This window comes from Amphibalanus amphitrite, unplaced genomic scaffold (genome assembly GCF_019059575.1).
Source record: "Amphibalanus amphitrite isolate SeventyFive unplaced genomic scaffold, NRLGWU_Aamphi_draft 000391F_arrow, whole genome shotgun sequence".
Lineage (NCBI taxonomy): Eukaryota > Metazoa > Arthropoda > Thecostraca > Balanomorpha > Balanidae > Amphibalanus > Amphibalanus amphitrite.
This window is the reverse complement of record NW_024881885.1, coordinates 282,452-296,227: the sequence shown is the minus strand read 5'-3', so window position 1 is coordinate 296,227 and position 13,776 is coordinate 282,452. Positions and strand designations below refer to the sequence as shown.

At 52.6% G+C, this 13,776-nt stretch overlaps 1 protein-coding gene across 3 annotated transcripts in view; it reads right to left on the bottom strand.

The window, feature by feature from the left end:
- The window catches only part of LOC122390312 (rho GTPase-activating protein 20-like), a 186,139-nt gene that overhangs the window by 85,552 nt on the left and 86,811 nt on the right, over positions 1-13,776 (bottom strand). The gene's annotated exons all lie outside the window — the stretch shown is intronic.

Sequence of the window (13,776 nt, the reverse complement as noted above, 5' to 3'; positions counted from 1 at the left end):
CTGATGACTAAAACTCCTGACATAGAGCAATGATACCGTCTCAGATAGCCCCGGCATGCAGATTAAAATAAATGGAGTTATATTGCCTTTTTGAGATTATGTAGCTATGCCCGCAGGAACTCAGTCCTAAGGTATTTGGCAGGGTATATGAAGAGCAATCTGGACTGGCGGCGTTTGCGGTGCGATTCAAAGGCCAAACACGTCTTCACCCGTAGCCTCTCCCGAGGTGCTAATAAATCCCGACTATGAAACATGGCCCTAGCATGAGCGGCTGGTGGCGCAGCGATGCGCGTGCAAATTATTTCCGGCAGCCAGGTCCGTGTGCAGGAGCGGCCATGCCAAGGCCAGACCTCTCTGGACGTCCTTATCAGACGCATCCCCCCGAACCTTCGAAGAAGACATTTGCGCCCTGGAACGCCCTGCTCTGAGCCCCGTAGGAGAAGATTTTGAGTGGCCATTGCCCAGTGCTGAAATGAATCATCTCCTGACAGCTTAAAATAAGCGGCGATTTTTTATACATATGATCAATGTTAATTGCCTACAGCAAGCGGACTCGAGACACAGCTCACAAAAATAATCAGCATCCATTCCCACTCAAGCTGTCACAGAGCTTCGTTCGGAGGCCGGTTCGCCACTGCAGCAGGCGACGTCTATTTTTCACCAGTACCACCATCTACAATGACATCATGCCGTTTTCCCGTTTCCAGACGTGACATGGATGCAGCATCCGACCACAGTCCGTTGAAGGCTGTACCCTGGCTGAGGAGTTCACGGAGGCTCCCATCAACAGCTCTGCAGCGTTGAATATAATGGCTGCTGGCGGGCAGACGGCGCGGACGGCTGGGCAGTGGGCAGCCTCTGAGGGGTCTACAGCGGCCGGTCGAGAGGGCCTCCGGGGAGGATTCGCTCGCCGCGCCGGGGCCTGGCGACCGAACGGCCCTCGCACTGCATGCTGCCGCAGGGAAGGCAAGACGCCTAACCGAGCTACCGCACAAGCCAAACCGGCAGGCAGCAATAGATGACGTATGGTGCTGAGTGTGGCTCATCATGGTGGTGGCTGTGGTTATGGGGATATGAGGTGATTATGTGTGTGGCACTATACGACTATGAAGCGTTGCTGTCCGCTATTCCCTCATGAAAATTCTATGAGCATAACGGCACACGTTCTCAAGATTCAAACCGACCCCAGTCACGGTCCATCATTGCTCGCATGCAGCGGATAATCTTCCAAATCCGACCAGACTATCCACTCTTATAACACAAACTGGAACCCGCACCCTTCTTAAAACGTTTCAAACGAGGCATGTGATGTAATGCATCCATGCATACTCTCGCTGGCAGGTGTGAATTGCACAAGACTGAACACACACAAGAGTTTAGCGGGAATCCCAAACAAAGCTGCGTCCTTGCGGGGTCACTGATTCCTCGGTGGAACGAAGCAACACGGCACAGGCACATACCACCGCTCCCTGGTGCTCCAAATGCACTTACCGTTACCGCTGGGCCGACCGTCCCCTCTCTCGAACACGAGACGTAACTCACCTGAAACAGACAGAGCGGAATGTCAGTGGCATTTCCCGGCCGACCGGGACCGACCCCCCGCCCGGCCGGCGCCGCCGGACGCTCCCTGGCACAGGCAGCTACGGGCAGGGCTGGAATACGTGGGTCGGGAATAGCCACCCGTCTTGGGGAAGCGTGGGCCGATATCACTATAGGGAACTACAGTGCGATGGCGCTGTGGCAGGGTATCGCCCAGGAACTACAATGAAACGTTTGGTCGGCATTACCAGTAATCTGGCGGTGCATCACGCCCTACAAGTCGTAATATGCAACAATATAACCTCACAAAAAACATCATCACATTCATTCATCAACATCCCCAGCTAACACTTTTGCATAGTGACACAGCCTCGTGCCTCGGTCCCTCTCAGCCAAGGGAGATTCGGGCGGCAGATGGGCCGACCGATCGGTCAGGGGGGAGGGGGGGGGGGGTGACTGGCGCCGATCGATCGCGTGACCGGTCACCCATATATAGGCCCGCTGTTGTCCGGGCCGGCCGCCGATCCGTCCCACACCTGGCTCCAGAAACGTGAGCTCCGGCCTCGCGAGGCCTCGGTCGGCTCGGAGCCGGGCATCCGCCGCGGTTACTGACGCGCCGAGACCAAGGTCCCAACTCCCAACTAAGCTCTCAGGTACAGGTCAAGGCACTGGGATATGTGTTGGACCCGTGGTAACGATAGCACAGTAGTATATTCGGACAATAACACTATGCAACAAAAAATGAAACATTTTCTGTTCCTGGAAAGCGACCGAATTTTTCTTATTCATTGGGTCCTATTATAACCGAAATGGGCATTAGTTTTGATCTGAAAATGCTTTTCCGGTTTTCAGAGACGATTTTCGATTTTTGGCCCCGAAATTCGGTTTTTGGCCCACCGTGTCCGATGTAATTGAGTAATCGACTCGCGGTAACTTTCATCGCCTTTCCTATGCCACAAGCTTTCGAATGATATCTGGTTTTGCATATTTGCGTGCAAAAATAACGTCATAAATCTATGTTAAAGTAAGAAAATGTTGAAATTTAGTAAAAAATTGACATTTTTTTCGATTTCATTTCAAAATAGAGGAAAAACTAAAGGCCCCATCCAAATTCTGAGCCCAGTTCCTTGAAGAGCATTCAATTTCCGTTCGGAAGGTACCTTTTTAGTGCATTTTATCGGATTCCTGTGGCGTCCAGATTAAGTTAACCTAAACACATATCCTAAGTCATATCACATAGCATTAACCTGATAACGTATGTTAACGCCATAGGATCAACGAGGGGTCAACTGAGGTCATTTTGTTGACCCCTTGTGACCTCGGGTCACACGCAGGAACTTACTTTTGAGCAGTCCTGTCGCTCAGAATCTTGATCTGTTGGGGGCCCGTTTTTCAAGTGACTCAATCTGGACGCCACAGTAAACCGATAAAATGCACTAAAATAGTACCTTCCGAACGGAAATTGAATGCTCTTCAAGGAACTGGGCTCAGAATTTGGATAGGGCCTTTAGTTTTTTCTCTATTTTGAAATGAAATCGAAAAAAATGTCGAATTTTTACAAAATTTCAATATTTTCTTACTTTAACATAGATTTATGACGTTATTTTTACACGCAAATATGCAAAACCGGATATCATTCGAAAGCTTGTGGCATAGGAAGGGCGATGAAAGTTACCGCGAGTCGATTACTCAATTACACCGGACACAGTGGGCCAAAAACCGAATTTCGGGGCCAAAAATCGAAAACCGTCTCTGAAAACCGGAAAAGCATTTTCAGATCAAAACAAATGCCCATTTCGGTTATAATGGGACCCAATGAGTCCAAAAAAATCGGTCGTTACTCAGGAACAAAATGACTGTTGCATAGTGTAATTTAATAAATGTTGTATTATTATTAGCATAACTTGCTTTCTAGACGGCCACGGGCCAATGAGTATGCTAAAAATAAAAGCGCAAGCAAAATACCATTCCCATGGTGCAATTAGGTGCATTGCTTTTGGGCGTTGTGCATCAGAGCAGCAATGACCACAAGTGAGACAGGCTCACACACGAATGTTAATTTATATTTGTTCTAAATCATTCCGAGGAAAACCTGTCTGAATCCTGGATCACGGATTCAACGTGCATGCCTTACCACAACTTCGCCGACCACTTTTCCACTCAGAAGGCTTATTTACTCGAAGGCCATTTCCCGCTCGGTGTCATTCAAGTCTCATGGGATCAGACAGATAAGGTAAATAAATTGACAGCCGCAGTACAAATACGTCGTCACGTAGGGTCTGCACCTGCCTGATGTCTCGTCACTGAATAATTATAAAGTGCCGGCTCTTATTTAGCGCCTGATCCGACTCTGACGCCGTGCGGTAGCCGGTTGGACAGGCAGCAGATCCTGTAGTGTCAAAACACCAGCTCACGGCTGCACGTGGCGGATAGACGGGTCGAACAGAGACCACCATGATAGCTGACAGGCGTGAGAGGTCTCGTTAGTCGTCTATAGTGTCAACTATATGTCTCTAATACAGAGCAGTTGAGTGGGTCCAGAGCAGTTGAGTGGGTCACTGGTCGTTTTGGACACACTTCTCGAGTGGAGGAACAGACCGGAAGGCGGCGAGCTCGCCGAGCGAATAATGAAAGGCGATTACCGATAAAACTGTCTGTCGGGTCACCGGTAAACGGGGCGACCCAGATCCAGAAGGGAATAATACAGACGGATCAATTACGGAGCCTTGTGTGAATCAAAGCGTTTCAGAATTGTCAGCACCGGCAAGCCAAAGAAGAGGTCATCAAGGACTTCCGCCGAGAAAAAGCTGTCACAGCAGCTTTTGAAACCTAATGATGACACGCGTTCGCGGTGTTGCCCTAGTTGCCAGTCAGCCATAACACGATAAACGGTGAAGAAAGCGTGTGTCCCGTACAATACGCTCCAACCAGCGGGGCTTCGAAACGTCTTTATTATGACACGCAGAAAACGACCGACCACTTATGGAGACAGCACGACTGAAAGTGAAAATTGGCGTTCGGACATATGAACTTGACCGCGTTCTGGGCTCTACGGCTCCGGCAGACCACGGTTTAAGTGGTCTGAACTCTCTAAAGGATCATTCACCTGGTGCCTGCACGGGTGTGTCGGTGTTTTGATTGACCAACAATTGCCGCTGCCGGCTGTTCCGGCAATCAGCCAGAGTCAAGGCCGAGTAGCGCTCGTCATAGGACATGATTCGCCGAAACGGGCCCCGAACTGACGGCAGGCCCGGCGAACAACACAACGAGCCGGCCCACACGAGAGTGACAGCAACCCGGCAAAACGGACCCGCACGGAAAAATGGAACCGTTTCCTGCAGTGTTTGCAGTTTTGTGGCCGTCAGGGAGTCGTGTTTAACAGCTAGATGCTCGTGTTTGCTCATGGAGGCACTCCGTTGAAATGTGCCCCAATAACATCTGTTGCAAAACATTCCCACGCCCCTGACCGTGGTGGGTTCGATCGCCCTTAACTAGCCCACCTTCCATCGTGACTGCTCGCTGAACCCCGGCTATCAATAGCGTTTACGACGCCCGGTCTCCCGCCGCGGCATCTCCAATCGTTTGGTCGCGCTCGCCGTCACAGGTGGGGTACAAAGCCGGTTGCGAAACGCCCTCCCTACCCATCGAGCAGCGGTCGGCATCTGGGGGTGACATTGTGCCGCACCACGGGGGATGGTCGCGTCTGGCGACAGCCCGTCCCATCCAGTCCCCGTTCCAGCGCCATCACACGACTCCCCGTCTCGGCGGCACGGCGAGGGGCTAGCAATCACGTGACATGTGTCTGCCCCAGCGGGACGGCTCTGGAATGGTCACGTGACAGGAGTCTGCCCGGTAGCAGGCGGGGTGATGCAACCGATGGGCCCATGGAGACAGCCGGAGATCAGACTGATGTCTGCGGAGGCAGGCGGAGATGGAGGGGGGACGGCGCGGCCAGGGGCGGCAGAAGGCAGGCACTCAGGGTTGCTGTGGCGAATGCTAGAGTGTCGTACGCTGGAGCTAACGCCGATACTCTACATTCTGCAACTAACAAGGCTGTTTTTACACAAATATACCGACGCAACCGTTGTCAAAAGCAAGAGTGAAATACGCTCCGCACTCTGCAAGTCTGAGAGGCAGCCATGCTCCTGACATCACGACATGGCACAATTGGTATTTACTCACGCAGCCAGACAGATTCCAACACAGACCACGCGATCAGAGAAAGTGATTAATATTCTGCGCCGTCACCGCGTCGGCCCTGTAGCGTCTCAGCAGCTCCGACGGCAGCTCGTCTGGGGGCTCGCACGAGTGTTCAGAATGTTTCGGCGTCAGCTGGAGTCGAGTAGATGCTGAGTGGCTGTGATAGGCCGCATGTGAACGTATTCGACGGCCAGTTCTCATGTACCCTGGCTAGACAGAAGCGAGACGCAGCCTTCATCACCGCGGAATGTTCGGGATGCTGAGATGGCAACAGTGGCGGGCCAGGAAGACAGCCGTGGGTGTTACTAACGACGGCTCAGGACCGACACAATAGAGCTGTCGATACAGTCCAATGGAGATGGGCCCACAGACGCGGCGTCACATAAACATGTTGGGAGTGTGCGATGGTCGGTCCGATAGAGAAGGATCGGATCATCCGGTAATGACCATTCAGCAGACGGCCAAAGTCCTGAGTGGGCACATCTGCTGGCTGGTGTGGGAATACCAGATCGATGCGGTGAGCCGAGCGAATCATAGCACACCTCAGCAGGCAGACAGGTAGGTTAGCCTGAGGTCATGGCCAGATGGAACTAGCGCATGATCTGGCTCCATCTTTACGATGGAAGACGTAGAGCAAAGGACGTCATGAAGCACGGGCCGGCTGCGCAGGGTTCAGAAAACTAGACTTATCAGCTGACCGGCATGGGTTATTCCTCCCATGCGCAATGTTAATCACTGAAGGCGCAAACCCAGCATGCAGCAGCACCCAACATCAACTAGCACCCAGCGCATCTGCATGACTCATGGCTCTCAACAGTCAGCACCCATCGCCTGAGCCCTGAGGCAATAGCGGCAGCGGCCGGCGAGGGAGGGATGGCCGGAGAGATAGCACCGTCCGGCCAGCCGGCGCCGCGCTGCGTTCCCAGACCGTTACACCCGGTCGGAGGCGGCGGCGTCTCCCGCTGCCGGCCCAGCAGTCGCCAGCGGTGTTTGTTTTCTACACCGACCCTCGGCCGAGACTGCAGAGGTCAGCGACAGGTGGGACGGGTTGGTTCAGGAGGGCCAGGGAAAAGCCGGCAGCGGCCCACAGAGAACGGAAATAGCAGGAACTTCGACGGATAAAGCAGAATACGGATACAGAGGGACTGGTAAAGAAAGGAACGATACTCACGAAGTGCGATTCATGACTCAAAGTATGTAAAATTGTGTTGCTCAAGGTAGCGTCATGAGTATGGTATGAAGAAATGTTCGGAAGGAAATGTCTATCCTTGATGTAAGTACCACTCAAGCGAAAAACAGTGTCGGACCTTTCAAGTTTTATCTACCTAATATTCATAAGGATGACGCAATGAAACCTAACACGCCAAATAAATCGAGTCACAAAAAAAAACTGGAAAAGATATATTGTTCTTCAGCAGTTGGCATAGCCGTGCGCCGGTACCGATGTTTTATTCATGAATCGCAACCAATTTCAAAGCAGCATTCCGCACCAAAGCCTGTTGTCGGGCGAATAAGAAGCTGACCAGTGACCATCGGGAATGTACATAACTCTCGATTGAGCTCCTTTCTATTTTGGTATGAGGCAGAGGCTGGCGAATGCATAACGCGATGCTTCAGTCGGGAACGCTTGAGTTAAAGCGTTCAACTCTTCATGCGCAGGAATGCCTCATATAGAGGGTGTTCGAAGAGTAAAGGCCGCCGTCCACTATTCCGTCGCAGTGGACGGCGGCCTTTAGTGCGTCATTCCTGACAGATGTGAGCATGCGTTGGCGAGGATAGCTGTGTCCTCCTAAGGTTCGCATCTAACCACCATCACGGTCAAGCCAGGCATCAGTCATCAGTCAGGCATCATTCAGCAGGCATCGGTGTACCGGATGGGCTTCCAACATACCAATGAGAGGCCAGCTGCCACCAGCTCCTTGAAGGGTGGCTACTTCTACCACTCCAGACAGCGACCAGCGTCGACAGTCCCGCTTCGGGCTGTCGTCCCGCCTCCCGTCAGGGATTGTTGGTCAGGGAAACCAGGTGTGCCTTCCCGGGCGGGCGAACGCTACCATGCTGTCCCGGCCTCACGACAGGACACGACATCCAGTCGCCGAGGCCACCCCAAAGAAGACAGGTGCATGTTCTGGTCACTCATCGTGTTCCACTGTTCACTGTTCAATGCGGCGTGCAGTTGTGCACATCGTGCGAAGGCATAGCCTGCAAGGAGAATGCACAGACAGACAAATGGTGTTGACAGGCCAGACAGGTCTGGCCTCAGACGCTAGACCTGTGACCTGTTCCAATACACAGACTACAAGCGAGCACTGCAGGCAACGTGTACGATGCTCGGGACTTCACTAGCTGAACGATCGCACGGTTCCAATGGCTGCGACGCCAGTCTCTTCGAACAATAATCTGCGTTGTATCATTGTTCGTAGACCGCTGTCGAGCTTAGAGGCCAATTGCAGACGTACAGCCTGCCATTATTGTCCGTTTCAGTTCATTGGCCTTAACAATGGCCAGCCGTGTCAAACGATCCAGAGCCCTCCATACGTTCACCAATGGCCTTCCATGAACGTCCTGCCAGTCGCACTAGCGCCTGTTAGCACCCGCTGGTGATCAGTTCGATGGGCCGGGCACAGAACTAACTATACATCTACCCGGACCGTCCGAGTGACAGTCCCAGCGCCCAGCGCCGCCTCCGGGGACGGCTTCCCGTGACGTGACATGAGCACGGCGGGTCGGCATGTGACGCTATCGGCACGCGGGCCTGTTTATTGGGCGGACACGGCCCGCTGGAGGACCGCCGGCGACAGGTGATGTCTGAACGCCCCGGCGAGTCGACCGTCCGCCCCGACAGGTGCAAAAGAATCAACTGGATTGGTGGTATAAGGTCATGGGCACGGTGACGGTTAGTGCAGCATCGATGGACGTGATTGCTATGGAGGGGCTGCTGTCAAAATAAAGAAAAGCTGAACGTTAGTTCCTGATGTAGACGATGCTGCTGTTATTTGTGGTGGTATTTGAACAGAAGGACAATCGAGGGATTAGTGATTGATCAACGGTTGAGATTAAAGGAAGTCTGATGGAATCTGATTGATCCTCCAGACAATACCGAGAAGTCCTGACGAGTGCCACCGGTGTTAAATCGCGCTGCAGCTTTTCTACATCGCTGAACGGATAATGTCAACATGCTGTCCGACGGCACTTCGGCTTAAGGACAAACATTTAATCGGCTTCCGGCACTGGCTACTGGGTAGCGTTGCCAACTAGCCAGGCTCGTAGAGTGGCTCCGGTATGTCACGCCAGGGAAAGAAAGTAGTTGAACAGCTATCCAGCTGAGGAATTATGGCAGCAGAGACCATTTGAAGTATAGTTTCTTCGCAGAGTCATCGTCAAACGGTACAATAACCGACCAAAACTCGAGCCAGAGTGCTTGTATACTAAGCAAGTAACAACAGATTAGCCGACAAACCATGGACGCTCCAAGATGATCTCACAAACCTAGAATTGACAAGCTTGACACGATACAACGGTCTCCCTACACCTCCGACATATAAACACCGGACAGAACATGCCACCGTTCATCTCTTGCGACATGTCTCAAGCACATATCTGAAGGATAACAGGCATACATAACCACCACTAGCCGGCTGTTAGCAATAGCACCAGTCATCTCGCAGTGGCTCAAACCCCAGCAGTGGGTCGGTGCGATGCTCCAGCCGCTCAGCAGCTCCGGCCAATCTGCAGTAGCTCCACGTCCCCGCGGAGGCGTCGGCCCGGTCGGCTCGCCCGGGGCTCTCGGTCCGTCGGGCGGCGCCCGTCTGCAGGGGCCTCTCTGCTGCAGCCCGCCGTCTGTGGGGTCATGGGCCCCGTGCAGCGGGACAGGCTGATCGGGACGAGTAGCGACTCCACCCGGCGCGGAGGTTGGCCAGTGCAGCGTGATGCGGCAACCAAGTGTTCGGAACTCCAGTAATCTGGGATCCCGTCACTTCAGCACTCAAATACTCCGACAGCTGCCTCTCGGGCGGATCTCAGATAGCGTCACTGAAACGGTGGGGAGAAGGCCACTTGGGCTGGCTAGACGGCCAAGCTCGAACCAGCGCCTACTAAAATATAAACGGGACAACTTCAAACTGTGAAGAGATCACTGAAATGACCACTGCTCCATGGGTTCACGGCCCAGCTTACGATCCGCTTGGCCGTGACCTTTCGTAGCTCCGCGCCTCCTCGACATTTGTTCCGAGTTGCACTGCGCCTACTGCTTTGGAAATGCATCTCTTACCACGTTAAACCACATGACATCTAGTGACACGCCGGCACGGTACATCAAAGCGTTGCTGGATGGCCCTATCCCCGACACCCGATCCCACCTCTCCAGGATTCCTAAAACCCCGACGCAGCCAAGCGTGCCCCTCGGCGCCAAAGCTCGCGTCTCACGGAGTACGATCGCCTGTCGATCAGCAGACACTCAAAGGGGTCCGTCAAATCCGCCTCCACAACACTCTCGGGCGCCATTCATCTCTGCCAAGCCAAGCCTGGCGTTTGACAGGTGACCTTGGTTACCGTCGGCTCCCACGGTCCGACCCCTCGTGACACGCCTGACGCCGCGTGGGGACGTGGCCGCACGAGTTGGCACGTGTTAGCTCACGGTGGCAGCCGGCACGTCTCCGTGACCGTCACGAAATCCAACTGACATGGCAACACCGCGCAGCACGCACGAGACGTTACATATATCGGGGTTACACGACCTCTGTCTTCACCGCCGTCGATGTTCCTTCTGTCGCTGGTTGTCTTTCTGGTCCACAGCGCGCTGCCTCTGGATCGGGATATCGTTGTTTGTTCCTCTTCCCACTGCACCTACTGACTTGCTCCTCCACTCTGCACCGTTGTGCTCTCTATCCTCGCTGCGTGACGCCTCTCCCTCCTGCCGCCACCGCCACTGGTGCTGGCGCCGGTACCTGAGGCGCCGGAGGCGGCGGCAGGCTGCCGGGAAAGAGGAACGGAGAGGGATGGAGAGAGGGCAGGGCCGGTCGTGTTTTCGGGTCGTTCGCACGGCGATAGCATCACGATGTGTTGATGAATTGTCAAAACGGCCGGCGTCGGCGGCCACCGGGCCATGGACGGGGGGATGCGGTGTGGTGGGGCGTGGGTCGGCGCCATCCGGGCCCGGCCCTGGCGCCAGCGGGCCGGGGAGACATGGCCAGGTCGATGGAGAAGTTAAAAAGGCCATGTGGAGAGACCCGTGAAAGCAAACGGTGACATGTGGTCAACATCAGGCTGAAGATTCTCGACAGTCACCGGCTGGGTAGTGTCCCGATTCCGATCAAGTTCCTGAACCGCTCAAACGTGTTCGCTTTGTGCAGTGAATCGCCAATGCTCGAGCCACGACCGAAGCGATCGAGTCACCATGTGCCCGTCTTGAGCCCTGCACGTGCCAATTCGCGTGCTACCATTAGTGCCACGTTCGTATTGTTCGTAATGTGCCCGTGGAAGTGGACCCTAATGGCCAATTACGTCCGAGAAGTACCATCTACTCACTTGACATCTTAATATAGTGCGGGAGGTTAGGATAATGCTGGTGCAGGCATTGTCCCCGTACAATTTCACGCAATAATTACTGGCAGCGAGCGTTGCTATCTTGCTAATATGCTAAGAGTGACAATGAATTCATCATCAAGTCTCCTCAAATTATACTTTTCATTAAAATGAAGAGTGACCGTGAATAAAGATTGCACGCAAAAAAATATATGCATGTGAATCAGAAACTGCACGTGCACACTGCATAGCATAAAACCAGGGACCGTCCTGTTCTGCTAGCTCCAATCCACTGTTGCAGCCAACAGGTGTTCAATTAAGCCACAGTCAACCGTAAATAGGGATCACCGCTGCAAGCTCGTATTACTCTTTACGACTTTGTGGAACACGACCGATAAGCGATGGACCCAATTACCTTTGGTCATTACCGAACCACCGCTGCGGTCGCCGGTCAGCAAGCTCGTCTGGTCGGCCGCGTGACCAGGGTAGCGGCTGATCACCCGACTGCCCCAGACTGCTCAGTGGTCACTGCTCACTTAGCGGTCAGTGACCGGTGTCATTGCTCGCAGGTCACTGGCCAGTGACGGGACGTCCGACCCCAGTCCGGCCATCGCCGGCGGCCCGAGTGCCCGTACAGGGTGTGTGAAGAGCCCAGCCGAGGGTAGTGCAGCCCACTCGGCAGCAGGCGCCGCGCCGGCTCGATCCGTCCGGAGGGCAGGGAGGAGATAAAGGGGATGGGGCACCGGCACGGTCACCCCAGAGGTGAATGAAGGGCATGAGTGGGAGGATCGGGGTGTGATCGTGTCGCCGGAGAGGAGATGGCGAGAGAGAGAGAGAGAGAGAGAGAGAGAGAGAGAGAGAGAGAGAGAGAGAGAGAGAGAGAGAGAGAGAGAGAGAGAGAGAGAAGATAAAGAAGAGAAGCACATAGCGATGAGCTCGGACGGGGAGCTCGATAGTGGCTTTTAGCAGACGAGTCACCGTGGATGATGGCAATACGAAGTGCCAAGACTTCCCCGGGCATGTGAGGTGTTTACAAACTCTGTTTGACTAACGCGTTGCCCGCCCGGTCGAGTTGAGTGACCACGACCATTTTTTTTTTTTTCTAACTACACCGCCACCCATTAATAGGTGACCAGGAGTGCCCCCTCCCTCAGCCCAGCGACTCACAGAACCTTACTTTACCACCAGAGAAAACATAAAAATGGCAAAGTCGCGGCACTCCCTGCTAAGAAACAGAAAACAACTCAGAATAAGCAACCAGTCGGTAAGAGGAAGTCTGGTTAGTTAGAAGAAAAAAAAAACGGCAAAAGATGTCCCCGCTGAAAGCAGCGGGAGACTAAATCACTACTTCCATTACTATGTTTTATGATGTAAAAGAACACTCATTCAGGGTTAGTAAAGGGACACATACATACATACAAAGCACAGGTTCTGGTCAGTATTCTGCAAAAGGTCATGTGTGACCGGATGAACCCTTCCAGCTAAGCAGAGCTTGTTGCTGGTCGGGGTCACCGGTCACAACGCCGTAAGGGTGGGTTCGGTGTAAGCCGGTGTAAGCCACAGTGACTATGGCTGACAGGCTACGCTACACGAGTAGGTGTTTGGAGGAATTGAACAAAAAACTACAACGTGATACAACGCATGCATATTATTCTATTTGAAAGTACCTTATTTATTTGCATATTTTACTATTGATTATTGATCTTATGTAAACAAAAGCTACACAGGGTGTTCTAGGAAATACTCCTTACTTATTTTCTTTACTTGAAATTTAGACATGTTGATAATGCATTGAGCATTGAATTGAGTTGCCATAATTTTATTCCAGATGCGAGGCCCAAGCCATGTTACATTACGAGTGCAGTATAATCTTTTTATAAATGGTTCAATGAACTGTTGACGATTTCTGGTCCTTGAATCGCTATGGTCACTAAGGGTAAATAATCCACCAACAGATGATGGGAGAGAAAAGGAAAGTTTTCTGTGCATTAAGATAATAGCCTGCTGTTTTGCTATATTATGAACTTTGAGAAGCTTAAGGCTTTTGAAAATTTCCTCTGTGTGTGCTAAACGATGCTGATGAGTAATAATACGAATGGCTCGCTTCTGAAGCAACTCAATTTTGTTCAAGTAAGAAGGAAATGTGAATCCCCACACCACACAACAATAATTGATATATGGTAAGACCAGTGAATTGCACAAAAGAGTTAGCAAATGAGTATCAAGGAAAAATTTTGCTCTGCTCATTACCCCAATGTTACATTACATTACATTACATTACAATGTTACATTACATTACCCCATGCTCATTACCCCAATGACCATCGAGTGGGTGGTGACAGAAATGAAAAATGGACACCACAGGACACCAGCCCGCGATAAATACCCGGTGTGTGACGTGTTCACACCGCAAATTTCCAGGTTTCCGTAACTGGTCGTGGGTTTTCGTCCGGTTTTCTGACCGCCAAATGGCCCTCCCACGTGATCGTGAAGTCATGTGAGCTGTGCGGGTGT